Source organism: Macaca mulatta, chromosome 14 (assembly GCF_049350105.2).
Source record: "Macaca mulatta isolate MMU2019108-1 chromosome 14, T2T-MMU8v2.0, whole genome shotgun sequence".
Taxonomy (NCBI): Eukaryota; Metazoa; Chordata; class Mammalia; order Primates; family Cercopithecidae; genus Macaca; species Macaca mulatta.
The window spans coordinates 87954682-87969783 of record NC_133419.1 but is presented as its reverse complement, the minus strand read 5'-3'; the positions used below and the strand labels follow the sequence as shown (position 1 = coordinate 87969783).

General features: G+C 41.2%; 1 long non-coding RNA gene across 2 annotated transcripts in view; it reads right to left on the bottom strand.

Annotated features, from left to right (window-relative positions):
• Positions 1 to 15102, bottom strand: part of LOC144334442 (uncharacterized) — a 94636-nt gene that overhangs the window by 20399 nt on the left and 59135 nt on the right. Inside the window, exon 4 of one of the 2 annotated variants that reach the window (XR_013404249.1) lies at positions 12338 to 12476. The exons of the other annotated variant lie outside the window; for it this stretch is intronic. This is a non-coding gene — a long non-coding RNA (uncharacterized LOC144334442). The remainder of the gene's footprint in view (positions 1 to 12337; positions 12477 to 15102) is intronic. 2 annotated transcript variants of the gene reach the window in all.

Below are 15102 nucleotides of genomic sequence, written 5' to 3'. Positions count from 1 at the left end.
TGGATTCTTGGCACTTGGATCTAGTTAGCATCTACCTTTCTGGACCCTTTCCCCAACACTCAACACGATTACTTAAACGTGTCTGTCCATCTCCCTTCCCTGCCTGCCAGGTCTGTGGACCTGACCACTGACATAGAATGTGAGGTATACATCTGCCCAAGCTAATGAGCCTAGCCCTTTACATTTGTTCTCATTCAGTCATGAATTTAATGAACCCTTGCCATGTTCCAGGCCCCATGCTAAGAGCTGAAGACTCAAAGAAGAAAAGCATACTCCCTGTCCTCAAGAGTAATAGCCACATGGCTGCTATTCCGTTACACAAGGCCCAGTTCCTTCCACTGTGGCAGTCTTGGCAGCAGAGAGTGGGACAGTCTCCTGAGCCCCTCAGATGATTCTAATACATCCCAGGCTTTCCATCATTGCCCTTACTGAGAATCATTTACAATGTATCTTTAGTTCAAACCATCCGATCAGTCCTTCAGGTGGGAAAACCAACAATTGCACTTGGCCCTAAGTGGTTAGGGAGGAGGACACATGTGCCAGGTGGCATGAAGAGGCAGAGAGGCTTCTCCAGGGGGTCCATCCTGCCCCCATTTCCATTCTCCAGATAGAGAGGATGTGACTCCCCTTGTTCACATGCTCAAGTCCACATGCTATTACACACATGTTGCTATCACTGTAACCTAATGAGAAAGCACTGAAATGAAGGACTCCATGCCATGAGCATATAGATGAAGGAGCCATCAGGCCTGCGTTGGATAGGTAGGGAAGCTACAGAAGGCCGGTAGCATTTGGGCTGAGACTTGAAAAATGCATGGGTCTTGATGGGTAAAACACTGGGAAAGAGTATCCCAGGAAAAAAAGAACAGCATAGGTAAATAGGCCAGCCTACTAAGCTTAAAGTAGGTTTTTCCTATGTAAAGACAAACCATATGAAAATCAATTTTGGCCCAATTACCTTGCATGCAAGAGAATGAGGCTCCTGCTCCATTCTTAGATACTATCACTATTTTCTGTCTGACATTGGGGAGCAGAGATGTTACTTTTCACTTTTTGTATCCTCAAAATTGACCACAATTGAAGGTGCAAAATATTATATTTTGAGTGAATGAAAAATTCACCTTACCAGCTAAGCTAAGTCACTACAAGGCTATCAGATTTTGAAGAGATTTTTTTCAAAGGGGAAACTGAGGCATGGGCCCACCAGTAGGAGAGCCATGCATGCCTCCTGGTGCTCCCTGCAGAGCCTGCACGAGCTGATTCCCTTCTTCCAGGTAAATGAGTCTGCAGGTTTCTCGGGATCAGAGAAATGGCTGCACCTTTTTATTTCCAGAGATTCTCCTCACTCTTCTTTCAGGAACACTGCTCTGGGGGACCTGAGAAACTAAAAATGTAATGAGAACTTAAAAGCTCTGTGTTCTCACCAAAGTTGAATCAAGAGCAGAGAGCAAGGTCATCTATATGCTAATCTCACAATATAGACCCCTTAGACTTTGGCAGAAGAAGTGATTTTTTTCCTCCCAGAAAATCATTATCAAGTATTTGCTTCTGCCAAAACTTATTAGGAGCTTTGGCACCTGATATAGTATACTATATGCCACGGGTGACGGGAGGAGTAGAACGTGCAAGAGACAGGAAGGGAAATGTAAAGGGACAAGAATAACTCTGACTCTGAGCAGAATGTTATTAATATTGGCTGTGGAAAGTTTGGTTGTGGGTGTGGGAGGAAGGAGGTCAAGGTAGGCAGAAATAAATTCTGAGTCAGAGAGTGATTGTGTCCTGTCTCTGCCAAAATTCTTCCATAGATAGCCTCATTTCCCATGGAATAAAGTCCAAACTCCTTAGCCCAGCATTTATGGCCACCATGACCTAGCCCTGACCCATCTTTTCAACCTTTGCTCCCAGTACTTTCATTGCTTGCCTTTCACGCCAGCTGAATGGGCCCATGCACCCTCATCAGAAGTGTCCATTGGGTCCCAGCTACTCCTCAGGCTCAGCTCCTAGGGATCTCCTTATAGGCATACCTCAGCAAGCATCCACATTTCCAGATGGACTGTGCTCTCTCATGCCACATTTCGTTTCCTTCTTTAATTGGCAAGCTCCTCTTTAACTTTCAACATCTCCCTTCTTGGAAGCCTTCCCTGATCATACCCACAGTTGAGCTTCAGGACTCTTATCTTGCACACCTTGTACATGCAATTTTTATAACTCTTATGACTCTGCTGAGAAAGTATTAGTTAGTGTATCTCTAAACTCTGAGCCTGTCTTTTAATGACAGACAGCTGGTGCTCATGTTAGAGCACCAGCTCTAGCATAAAACTTAACATATGTTAATTAATATCTAGGAATAGAGTTCTCAAGGACAGAGACCATATGTTTATCTTTGTGTCTCCAATCTCTTGACCATGGCTTGGCATGGAGAAAGACTTCAACACATGCTGGTTGAATTAATACATGAAAGTATGGAGGGATAATGCAAAATAAATATTTGCCAATTAATTTCCAAGTTTTAATACAACTTAGCTTCTTCATTTTGTTTAGTTAATTGAAAGGACTACCCACTTTGTGCATCTAGTCTTTTCCATATCTGAGCTCCTAGCTACCTGTGCTAAAAGCATGTCTCATATGTCCAGGTAAAACACTTGCTCTCTGAACGAGTCTCCTGTTGTAACACTACCCTTTTACAGAAGTGGGGGTCAGTTAAAAAAAAATCTATTCAAATAGGTTTTTACTTAGTATCTACTATATACCAGGCACTATGCTTCCATCAGAGCTATGGCAGTGAATAAGACAATTCCAACCTTTACTTTTTGGAGTGTACAGCCCAAAGAATAGACATCAAATCAATAAATACAAATATGAAGGGTGTCTGAAAGGCAAAGTAGAGGAACACCAAACAGAGAGCCTAATCTAGTCTTAAGGAGTTCAGGGAAGGTTTATCAGGGAAAAAAACATTTAATCCAGGATTAAAAGATAAGTAAGATTAGCCAGGCTTAGAGTAGAGGAAAAAGCAAGGGTTCAGAAGTTAACCCAGGCATCCTAGGCTAGCTGGCTGCCCTTCTTGCCTCCCCTGCCCCATCTCCAATCCAATAATTACAACTACCTTTTTCTGAAACACATCACTTTCTCCTGTTATTAGCATTGGATATTTCAATGCTAATATCAGTTACCAACTAGACTACAAACTAAAAGGAAAGTTAGGCAGCCACATGAAAAGGATCATTATGGTCAGACAACCAACTAATACCAGGGCAAGTACTGACAGTCCCGAGTCCCTGAAAAGCCATCTGTCTCGGGCAAATCAGGAGAGTTCGTTGCCCTGCACTAAGGCCACAAGCCACTACTAGGATGTACCAGTAGCAGCTCAGCACATATATTTATAATATTTATTCATTAATTCATTTGTTCAATGTCCTGAACATATACGTAAAGAACTGAACACCGAAAATATACTAATGTACAAACATGTGCATACATTGTTTTACTTTTCTCTGTCCGTTAGTTGGAAAAAGAGCTAGCAAAAACATGAGTCTATGTTTCTATTGTTCAACCTCAGATGAATAAATAAAACTATCCCTCTAATGGGGCAGAAGATGACAAAGAATTTTCTTAAAAGGAAGCATCATGGTTTGCATTGGAGCCCAGGAACCTGGTTCTAGTCCAGATGATGGTGCTCTGGGTGGTTGGTTTATCTATAAAAAAGAGACTGATAACAATACTGATGCCAATTTGCAGAATTTTTGTGAAGACTAAATGACGTCAAGTGGATAAGAAGGCTGTGTAAATTTAAAAGCATGGAGGAAATGTTAGCATCTTAGGCTTTAATAGTCTGTGAACTGCATCATAGACTCATTAACTTTATTAGAAATTCCTAATGGTGGGCAAGTTCTGCTTCTGGCGTGGTGACACAAAGGCAACCACTTTTTAAAAAAGATTTGCATATTGCAGTTTTTATGAGTTTTTTAGTAATAAAAATGTTTGTGCATTTTTGTGAGGTGCATGTGACCCATTGTTAAATGCATAGAATGTTAAAGATCAAGTCAAGGTATTTAGGGTATACATCACCTTAGTATTTATAATTTCTATGTGTTGGAAACATCTCAAGTTCTCTCTTCTGTTTTGAAAATACTATAGTTACCCTACTCTGCTATTGAATATTAGGACTTATTCCTTCTATTTAACTGTATGTTTGTACTTATTAACTAACCTCTCTTTATTCTCTTACCCCCACCCCTTAGCCCCTCCACACACACACCTTTTCCAGCCCTCTGATAATTATCATTCTACTATTTACCACCATGAGATCAAGTATTTTAGCTCCCATATATGAATGAGAATGTGCTATATTTGTCTTTCTGTGTCTGGCTTATGTCACTTAATATAATAACCTTCAGTTTCATCCATGTTTCTCTAAATGACAGGGTTTTATTCTTTGTTTACATGGCTGAGTAGTATTCCATTGTGTATATACCACATTTTCTTTATCCACTCATTCATTGACGGACACGCAGGTTGATTCCATACCTTGGCTATTGTGAATAGTGCAGTGATAGACATGCAAGTGCAGGCATCCCTTTGATATATTTTCTTTCCTTCTATTGGATACTCAGTAGTGGGACTGCTGGATTGTATGTAGTTCTATTTTAAGTTTTGTGGTGACTATACTAATTTTTCCATAGTGACTATACTAGTTTACATTCCCACCAACAGTGTAATACAAGAGTTCCCTTTTCTCCATGTTCTCACCAGCATCTGTTATTTTTTCTTTTCAATAACAGCCGTTCTAACTGGGGTAAGATGATATCTCACTGTGGTTTTGATTTGCAATTTCCTGATAATAAACAATATTGTGGTTTGTTTTTTTTTTTCATATACCCATTAGCCATTTGTATATATTCTTTTTTTTTTTTTTTTTTTGAGACAGAGTCTCGCTCTGTCACCCAGGCTGGAGTGCATTGGTGCAATCTCAGCTCACTGCAGGCTCCGCCTCCCGGGTTCATGCCATCTTTCCTGCCTCAGCCTCCCGAGTAGCTGGGACTACAGGCGCCCACCACCACTCCTGGCTAATTTTTTGTATTTTTAGTAGAGACGAGGTTTCACCGTGTTAGCCAGGATGGTCTCGATCTCCTGACCTTGTGATCTGCCCGTCTCAGCCTCCCAAAGTGCTGGGATTACAGTCGTGAGCCACTGCGCCAGGCAAGCCATTTGTATACATTCTTTTGAGAAATGTCTACTCATGTCCTTTGCTCATTTTTTAATGGGATTATTTGGTATTTTACTGCTGAGTTGACTTCCTTGTATATTTTCAGTATTAGTACCTTGTCAGTGAATAGTTTGCAATATTTTTCCCATTAAATAGGTTGTCTTTTCACTCTTGATTGTTTCCTTTGCTCTGCAGAAGTTTTTAGTTTAATATAGTCCCATTTGTGAATTTTTGTTGCCTGTGCTTTTGAAGTCTTAGTCATTAACTTATATGAGTTCATTTTTATATGATGAGAGATAGGAGCTTAGTTTTATTCTTTTGCATATGGATATCCAGTTTTCCCAGCATCATTTATTGAAGCAGGTTTCCTTTCCCCAGTGTATGTTCTTGACAATTTGGTCAAAAATCACTTGACTTTATTTCTGGGTGGATTTATTTCTGGGTTCTCTATTCTGTTCCATTGGTCTGTGTGTCCATTTTTATACCAATGTCATGCTGCTTTGGTTACTATAGCCTTGTAATATATTTTGAAGTCAATGTAATGTGATACCCCCAGCTTAATTTTTTTAATTTTGTGTTCAGGAGTACATGGGCAGGTTTGTTATATAGGTAAACTTGTGTCATGGGGGTTTGTTGTACAAATTGTTTCATCATCCAGGTATTAAGCCTAGTATCCGTTGGTTATATTCATGTTCTCTCCCTCCTCCCCAACCCCCGCTACCCCCAATAGGCTCCAGTGTCTGTTGCTCTCCTCTATGTGTCCATGTGTTCTCATCATTTAACTCACAGTTGTAAGAACATACGGTATTTTGTTTTCTGTTCCTGCATTAGCTTGCTAAGGATAATGGCCTCCAGTTCCATCCATGTCCCTGCAAAGGGGATGATCTCATTCCTTTGTATGGCTGCATAGTATTCTATGGTGTATATGTACCACATTTCTAGTCTGTCATTGATGGTCATTTAGGCTGACTTCAAGTCTTTGCTATTGTGAATAGTGCTGCAATGAACATACACATGGATATGTCCTTATAATGGAGCGATTTATATTCCGCTGGGTATAAATCCAGTCATGGGATTGCTGTGTCAAATGGTATTTCTGTTTTTAGGTCTTTTAGGAATTGCCACACAGTCTTCCAAATGGTTGAACTAATTTACACTCCCACCAACACCATATAAGCATTCCATTTTTTCCGCAACCTCTCTAGCATCTGTCATTTTTTGACTTTTTCCAATAGCCATTCTGACTGGTGTGGGATGGTATCTCATTGTGGTTTGATTTGCATTTCTCTAGTGAGCAATGATGTTGAGTTTTTCTTCATGTGATTGCTGGCCATATGTATGTCTTCTTTTGAAAAGTGTCTGTTAATGTTCTTGGCACAGTTTTTAATGGAGTTGTTTGGCTTCTTATAACTGTAAGTTCCTTATAGATACTGGATATTAGATCTTTGTGGGATGCATAGTTCACAAAAATTTTCTCCCATTCTGTACGTTGTTGGTTTACTTTGTTGATACTTTCATTTGCTGTACAGAAGTTCTGTAGTTTCATTAGATCCCATTTGTCAATTTTTGCTTTTCTTGAAATTGTTTTTGGCATCCACATCATGAAATCTTTGCCTGTGCCTATGTCCTGAATGGTATTGCCTAGGTTGTCTTCCGGAGTTTTTGTAGTTTTGGGTTTACATTTAAGTCTTTAATCCATCTTGAGTTAATTTTTATATATGGTGTAAGGAAGGGGTTCGATTTCACGCTTTTGCATACTGCTAGCCAGTTATCCCAGCACCATTTATTAAATAGCGAATCCTTTCCCCATTGCTTGTTTTTGTCAGGTTTGTCAAAGATCAGATAGTTGGAGGTGTGTGGCCTTACTTCTGGGTTCTCTATTATGTTCCATTGTTCTATGTGTCTGTTTTTGTACCAATGCCATGCTGCTTTGGTCACTGTAGCCCTGTAGTATAGATTCAAGTTGGGTAACATGACGCCTCCAGCTTTTTTTCTTTTTGCTTAAGCATGCCTTGGCTATTTGGGCTCTGCTTTGGTTCCATATGAATTTTAAAATAGCTTTTTCTAGTTCTGTGAAGAATCTCAATGGTAATTTAATAGGAATGACATTGAATCTATAAATTGCTTTGGGTAGTATGGCCATTTTTATGATATCGAGTCTTCTTATCCATGAGCCTGGAATGTTTTTCATTTGTTTGTGTCATCTCTGATTTCTTTGAGCAGTGTTTTGTAGTTCTTCTTGTAGAGATCTTTCACCTCTCTGGTTAGCTATGTTCCTAAGTATTTTGTTCTTTTAGTGGTAATTGTGAATGGGATTGTCAGCTTGACTATTGTTGGTGTATAGGAATGTTAGTAATTTTTGCACATTGATTTTGTATCCTGAAATTTTACTGAAGTTATTTATTAGCTGAAGGGGTTTTGGGGCCAAAACTGTGGGGTTTTCTAGATACAGGATTATGTTGCCTGCAAATAGAAATAGTTTGATTTCCTCTCTTCCTATTTAGATGTACTTTATTTCTTTCTTTTGCCTGATTGCCCTGGCCAGACCTTTTAATACTATGTTGAATAGGAGTGGCAAGAGAGGTCACTTTTATCTTCCGCCTGTTTTCAAGTGGAGCACTTTCAGCTTTTTCCCATTCAGTATAATATTGGCTGTGGGTTTGTCATAGATGCCCTTATTATTTTGAGGTATGTTCCTTCAATACCTAGTTTATTGAGAGTTTTTAACATAAAGGAGTGATAAATTTCATCAAAAGACTTTTCTGCATCTATTGAAATTATCATGTGGTTTTTGTCTTTAGTTCTGTTTATGTGTTGAACCACATTTATTGATTTGCATATGTTGAACCAACCTTGCATCCTAAAGCCTACTTGATCATGGTGAATAAGCTTTTTGATATGCTGCTGGGTTTGTTCATTGAGGATGTTGGCATGAAGTTTTTTGTTGTTGTTTCTCTGCCAGGTTTTGGTATTGGCATGATTATGGCCTCACAGAATGAGTTAGGGATGAGATCCTTCTCAATTTTTTGGAACAGTTTCAGCAGGAGTGGTACTAGCTCTTCCCTTTATATCTGACAGAATTCAGCTGTGAATCCATCTGGTCCTGGGCTTGTTTTAGTTGGTAGGTTATTCATTACTGACTGATTTCAGAGCTCATTATTGGTCTGTTCAGGGATTCAATTTCTTCTTGCTCAGTCTTGGGAGGCTGTATGTGTCCAGGAATTCATTCATTTCATCTAGATTTTCTAGTTTATGTGCATAGAGGTATTCATAATATTCTCTGATGGTTGTTTGTATTCTAGCGGGGTCAGTGCTAATTCCCCCTTGTCATTTCTGATTGTGTTTATTTGAATCTTCTCTCTTTTCTTCTTTACTAGTCTACCTAACAGTCTATTTATTTTATTGTGCTTTTTCAAAAAAACAGCTACTGGATTCATTGATCTTTTGAATTGTTTTCTGTGCCTCAGTCTCCTTCAGTTAAGCTCTGTCTTTGGTTATTTCTTGTCTTCTGCTAGCTTTGAGATTTGTTTGCTCTTGATTCTCTTGTTCTTTTAGTTGTGATGTTAAGTTGTTAACTTGAGGTCTTTCTAACTTTTTAATGTGGGCATTTACTGCTATAAATTCTCCTCTTAACACTGCTTTAGCTGTGTCCCAGAGACCCTGGTATGTTGTAGCTTTGTTCTACTTAGTTTTTAAGAACTTCTTGATTTCTTAATTTCATTATTTACCCAAAACTCACTCAGGAGAAGGTTACTCAATTTATGTGTAATTGTATGGTTCTGAGTGAATTCCTTAGTCTTGATTTCTAATTTGATTTTGCTGTGGTCCAAGAGATTGTTTGTTATGATTGCAGTTATTTAGCATTTGCCGAGGAGTGTTTTACTTTCATTTATGTGATCAGTTTTGGAGTACATGCCATGTGGCAATGAGAATAATGTATATTCTGTTGGTTTGGTGGAGAGTTCTGGAGATATCTATTAGGTCCATTTAATCCGGTGCTGAGTTCAGGTCTTGAATATCTTTGTTAATTTTTTGTATTGATAATCTGTCTAACATTGTCAGTGGGGTGTTAAAAGTGTCCCACTATTATTGTATGGGAGTTTATGTTTCTGTGTAGGTCTCTAAGAGCTTGCTTTATGAATCTGGGTGCTCTTGTGTTGGGCGTATATATATTTAGGATACTTATGTCTCCTTGCTGAATTGAAACCTTCACCATTATGAAATAGCCTTCTTTTCTGTTTTTATCTTTTTTGGTTTAAAGTCTCTTTTGTCTGAAATTAGAATTGCAACCCCTACTTTTTTCTGTTTTCCAATTGCTTGATAGATTTTTCTCCATCTCTTCATGTTGAGCCTCTGTGTGCCACTGATGTGAGATGGGTCTCTTGAAGAGAGCATATCAATGGATCTTGGTTCTTTATGTAGCTTACCACACTGTGTCTTTTAATTGGGACATTTAGCCCATTTACATTCAAGGTTGTATTGATATGTGTGGATTTGATCCTGTCATCATGATGTTAGCTGGTTATTATGTAGACTTCTTTATGTGGTTGCTTTATAGTATCACTGGTCTGTGTACTTCAGTCTGGTTTTGTAGTGGCTGGTAATGTTCTTTCCTTTCCATATTTAGTGCTTCCTTCAGGAGCTCTTGTCAGGCAGGTCTGGTGGTAACAAATTCCCTCAGCCTTTGCTTGTCTGAAAAGGGATCTTATTTCTCCTTCACTTATTAAGCTTAGTTTGGCTGGATATGAAGTTCTTGGTTGGAGTTTCTTTTCTTTAAGAATGTTGACTATTGGCCGGGCTCGGTGGCTCAAGCCTGTAATCCCAGCACTTTGGGAGGCCAAGACGGGTGGATCACGAGGTCAGGAGATCAAGACCATCCTGGCTAACCCGGTGAAACCCCGTCTCTACTAAAAATACAAAAAACTAGCCGGGCGAGGCGGCGGGCGCCTGTAGTCCCAGCTACTCGGGAGGCTGAGGCAGGAGAATGGCGTGAACCCAGGAGGTGGAGCTTGCAGTGAGCTGAGATCCGGCCACTGCACTCCAGCCTGGGTGACAGAGCGAGACTCCGTCTCAAAAAAAAAAAAAAAAAAAAAAAAGAATGTTGACTATTGGCCCCCAATCTCTTCTGGCTTGTAGGGTTTCCACTGAGAGGTCTACTGTTAGTCTGATGGGCTTCCCTTTCCAGGTGACCTGACCTTTCTCTCTAACTGCCTTTAACATTTTTTCTTTAATTTCAACCTTGGAGAATCTGATGAGTCTGTGTCTTGGGGATGATCTTCTTATGATGTATCTTGCTACAGTTCTCTGCATTTCCTGAATTTGAATGTTGGCCTCTCTAGCTAGGTTGGGGACATTCTCACGGATGATATCCTGAAATATGTTTTCCAAGTTGGTTCTATTCTCCCCATCTCTTTCAGGGACACCAATGAATCACAGATTTGCTCTATTTACATAATCCCATATTTCTCAGAGGTTTTGTTGATTTGTTTTTATTGTTTATACTCTATTCTTGTCTGACTGTCTTATTCCAGAAAACCAGTCTTCAAGCTCTGAGACTCTTTCCTTCACTTGGTCTATTCTGCTGTTAATACTTGTGATTATGTTATGACATTCTTATAGTGAGTTTTTCAGCTCTGTCAGGTTGGTTACATTCTTCTTATACTGTCTATTTTGTCTGTCAGCTCCTGCATTGTTTTATCATGATTTTTAGCTTTCTTGCATTGTATTTCAACATATTCCTGTAGCTCAATGATCTTCATTTTTATCCGTATTCCAAATTCTATTTCTGTCATTCCAGCCATCTCAGCTCAGTTCAGAACCCTTGCTAGAGAGGTGATGCAGACACTTGGAAGAAAGAAGACACTCTGGCTTTTTGATTTTTCAGGGTTCTTGCACTGATTCTTCCTCATCTTTGTGGCCTTGTCTACCTTCAATCTTTGGGGTTGCTGACCTTTGGATTTTTTTTTTCTTTGATCCTATTTGATGACGTTGAGGGTTTAGTTGTGGTATAAGGTAAATTCAGCCAACTGGCTTCATTTCCGTAAGATTTTAGGGAGCCGATGCTCAGGTCCCAACTCCTAGACTGTATGCTCTAACTCTGGGGGACTTGTATTGGGCCTGACTCTGTTCTCCAACTCCTTGAGGTCTGAAATCCACTGTGCTGTGGGGGCAACGGGGCAGCAGGTGCATCAGACTACTAGCAGGTGCCAGAGTGCCTGCCTCCCTGAAAGCATTAATCATACTGGCAACACAGCTGAGGAGAGGCGGGGCCCTGGAGGTCCCTGCTGGAGACTGTTTGCATGGCCACACTAGAGGTGGTGTTCACTTGGGGGTGGGGTGCTGTCAGGCAGAAGTCTGGGTGCCTTTGCTGTGTCTCATAAGCAGGAGTGGTCGTTCAAGGTCGGGGAGGATCTGCTGTACTCTGCGCAGTGTTAGTGCAAGAGCAGAGTACTGGCAGCGGTGGGACTGGATGAGTCTGTGCCAGCCAAGGCTCCATCTGCAATGGTGGTTGGCAGGGGAAGAGGTGGTGAACTGCACTCCTCTATGCTGGTGGGGCAAGGAAAGCAAAACACACCCATGCAGACACATGCCAGCAAAGTCACATGGGGAGTTGCCATGGGCCCAAGGGGAAGCTGCAGTATGGGGAGGGAGTAGGCAGGCTGGTGTGTGGCTATAGGAGATGTATCGCTGGATCTCTCCACCAGTCATGTACGGTCCACCAGGACAGAAGCTATGGTGCAGGCCCCCAGTGCACCCAAGGCTACCCTGCCAGCTGGCATAGCCAGGCTAGGGCTCTGGGAGAGGCCAGAAGACCAAGGGTGTCCAGGTTGGACCAGCCCCATCTGATGGGCAAGATTTCCCTGCAGAGACCAGGTCCAATAGTTCTTCTGGAGCTAAAGTTTCTTATGGGAGCAAGTCAAGCCTAGAGGGATGGCCATCTCTGGCTGTGCTCTGCTACAGATGTTCCCACATCACACCCTCTGGGCTCCACATCAGACAGCTTGCTGCCCCTACCACTTCTCTAAGCAGCTGTCTCTGCCAACTCGAGTGTCTGTGGTGGTCAAGGGGTCTCCTGCTGCTGGGGTTCCAGAGGGCTGCAGTGAGAGTGGGTTGCTTCTTACCAGTTCAACTCACCCGTTCCCTCAGAGCTGTTGTGGTCCAAACATGAGTCCCATTGCACAGCAGCCCTGTGTAGGGTTCCCAGCTTTCTCTCTCTTCAGCCAAGCTTCTGTGACTTCCCTCCATTCACTCTTGACACCTTTCCTCTGAAGATCTATTAAAAGCACACCAGTCTCTCAGTCTCTCGGTGGTAGCTGTTTCACCTGGCTACATCTGTTCAGCCGTCTTGTCCTCTGACCCAGCTTTATTCTTTTTGCATAGGATTGCTTTGGGTATTCAGGCTTTTTTTTTGGTTCCATACAAATTTTAGAAATTTTTTTATGTCTGTGAACAATGATGTTGATATACTGATAGGGATGGCATTGAATTTGTAGATTGCTTTGGGTAGTATACCCATTTTATAAAATCCTCCTTCCAAAGTATTTATGGAGAATTCCTGGGAATACTTCTTATCTCAGAATCAGTGAAGATCACCACCCCATTCTGCAGCCAGCACTACCCCAAGATCCTGACAGTCCAACAAAGGGTCTTTGACAGCACTGAATCTGTGTCCAGAATGCCATGACTGATATAAGACAATACCACTGCCCCTTAATGCCTGGAGGAAGTAGTTCCTGCAATGTTATGCTTAGCTGGCAGGAAGAGCTCCCAAAGCAAAAATGCTTGAACCCAAAGCATCATAATCATTAGTGGCCTAATGCCTACCTTCTAGGCTTCATACACACCCACAGGGTGGTAGGAATAGGATAAATGCTGATATTAGCTACCTCCATGCACCCAGAACCAGCTCTTCATTCCAGCATTCAGAACTGTCCTGGAATCTGCTATATCACTTCTTCTCTTAGGACAAGTAGTTCTCAACTTGCCCTAAGAGAAAAGTTTTCTTTTCCCTCCAGGGTACATTTGGCCTTGTCTGGAGACATTTTTTGGTTCTCTCAGATAGAAGGAGGGTGCTACTGGAATTTAGTGGGTAGAGGCCAGGGATACTGCTAAACTCATACTGCACAAGACATTCCCCTGCATCAAAGAATTATCTAGCCCAAAATATCAATAATGCTTATGCTCAGAAATCCTATCACAGGATGATTTATTTCTCAGGAACCCTGTTGTCTCTCCTTCTGATTTGGCCTCTATGGAATCCATTCTTGTCTATAAAACAAGTTTCTTTATGTCTAAACACCAAGGTAGATAGAACTTAAATCTTAGTCCCAGTCCTTGACCCTCATTTAACTCAGCAGATAAAAATAATCATGTATTAAGGACCTTTCCTAATTATTTTACCTGAAGCTTCTAAGCTTTAGCCCCCACTCGTTTGAGCTATTATATGGAAAGTAACTCATTGCATATTCTTTCATTCAACAAATATTTAATGAGCACTTTCTATGTAGTAGACATGGTACTAGACGTTAGATACACAATGATTAACCAAACAGACTATGCGCCTGCCCTCTTGGAGCTTACAGTATGGAAAAAGAACAAACAGTAAATAAATAAATCTATACTTACAAATGCTAATACGGGTCATGGAGGAAAAGCATAGGGTACTATGAGGGCAAGTAATGGAAAAGACAAATTTTAGGTAGGAAAGGCAGAGGGCGACTCTGTATAGAAATAATCTCTGGGGTTGAGGCCTGAAGGAGGCATAGAAGTTAGTTCAGCAAAGAGAGAGGGGAAGGAAGAAAATATGCAAAAAGCTCTTGTGTGAGAAACAGATTGGCGTCATCCAGTAGCAGAGAAAAGGGATGTGTGGCTGCATGTGACGTGATCTAATTTATTTTTGAACAGATCATTCTGTCTGTCATGTGAATGATGGGTTAGAGGATCACAAGCAGAAGTGAGAGATTTATGAGAAGAAAAATTTCATGGTCCAGGAGGCATATGGTGGTGACCTGGCCTGCAGGATAACAGTGGAGATAAGACCAGAAGGTCTTTCAATGAGGTTCTGCCCTCTGAAACAGAAGTCTACATCCAGGGACAGCCACTGCCTGAGACATTTTGGGAGATCAAATATCTTCACCTGAACAACTGCCCAGAGTTGCAGTTTATCAGAAAGCAACACCCACCTTTCTCTGCCTAGCATTTCTATTGGGGAAGAGCCATGCACATCATAGGTAGGTATCTTTTCCTACATTGCAATTGGATTTTTTTGCTGCTTCTTCAATTGGTTGAAATATTGAGTGGTATTTATGTATTTATGTATTTCTTTCTTTATTTATTTGTGGCTATGGGGAGAGAGGGAGGAGAGAAAATAAATGACCTGTCATAAAACCCAATTTCCTATGTTTTCAAGAGCCATTCATCACCATCTCGGCTCAATGGTATTTCTTTCTGAAATCAGCCTGACCAAGAGCAGCCCACAGCCAAGGTCTTGGAATCTTTTCCCTGGAAAGCCTTACTGCTGAGCCTGTCAAGGCCTGCTGAGAGTAAGGCATCCTTAACCCCAAGGTAAGCCCCAGCATTAACAACTAGCTGGGTAATAGCCAAGACCTGTCCTTCCAGGGGAATCCTGATGAGCCCGTTCTCAAGGTGTATGCCAGCACCTAAAAGCCTGAACTCACAAGGAAAATCAGCTCATCTGCCTTCATTGCCATGGGTGGAAACTGTCCTCTCTTCAAAGGGCTCCATCTAATATGTCAAGGCCACTGTTATCCAGGCCAGAAGGGATAAGCAGGCATGACCTAGATTTCTGGTGGCAGGATAAAATGTGTCTACACTAGGGATGGTCTACCTGGGCACAGGTGAGCTTCCAAGGCAGTCTACAAAGGATGCCCATAGCCATC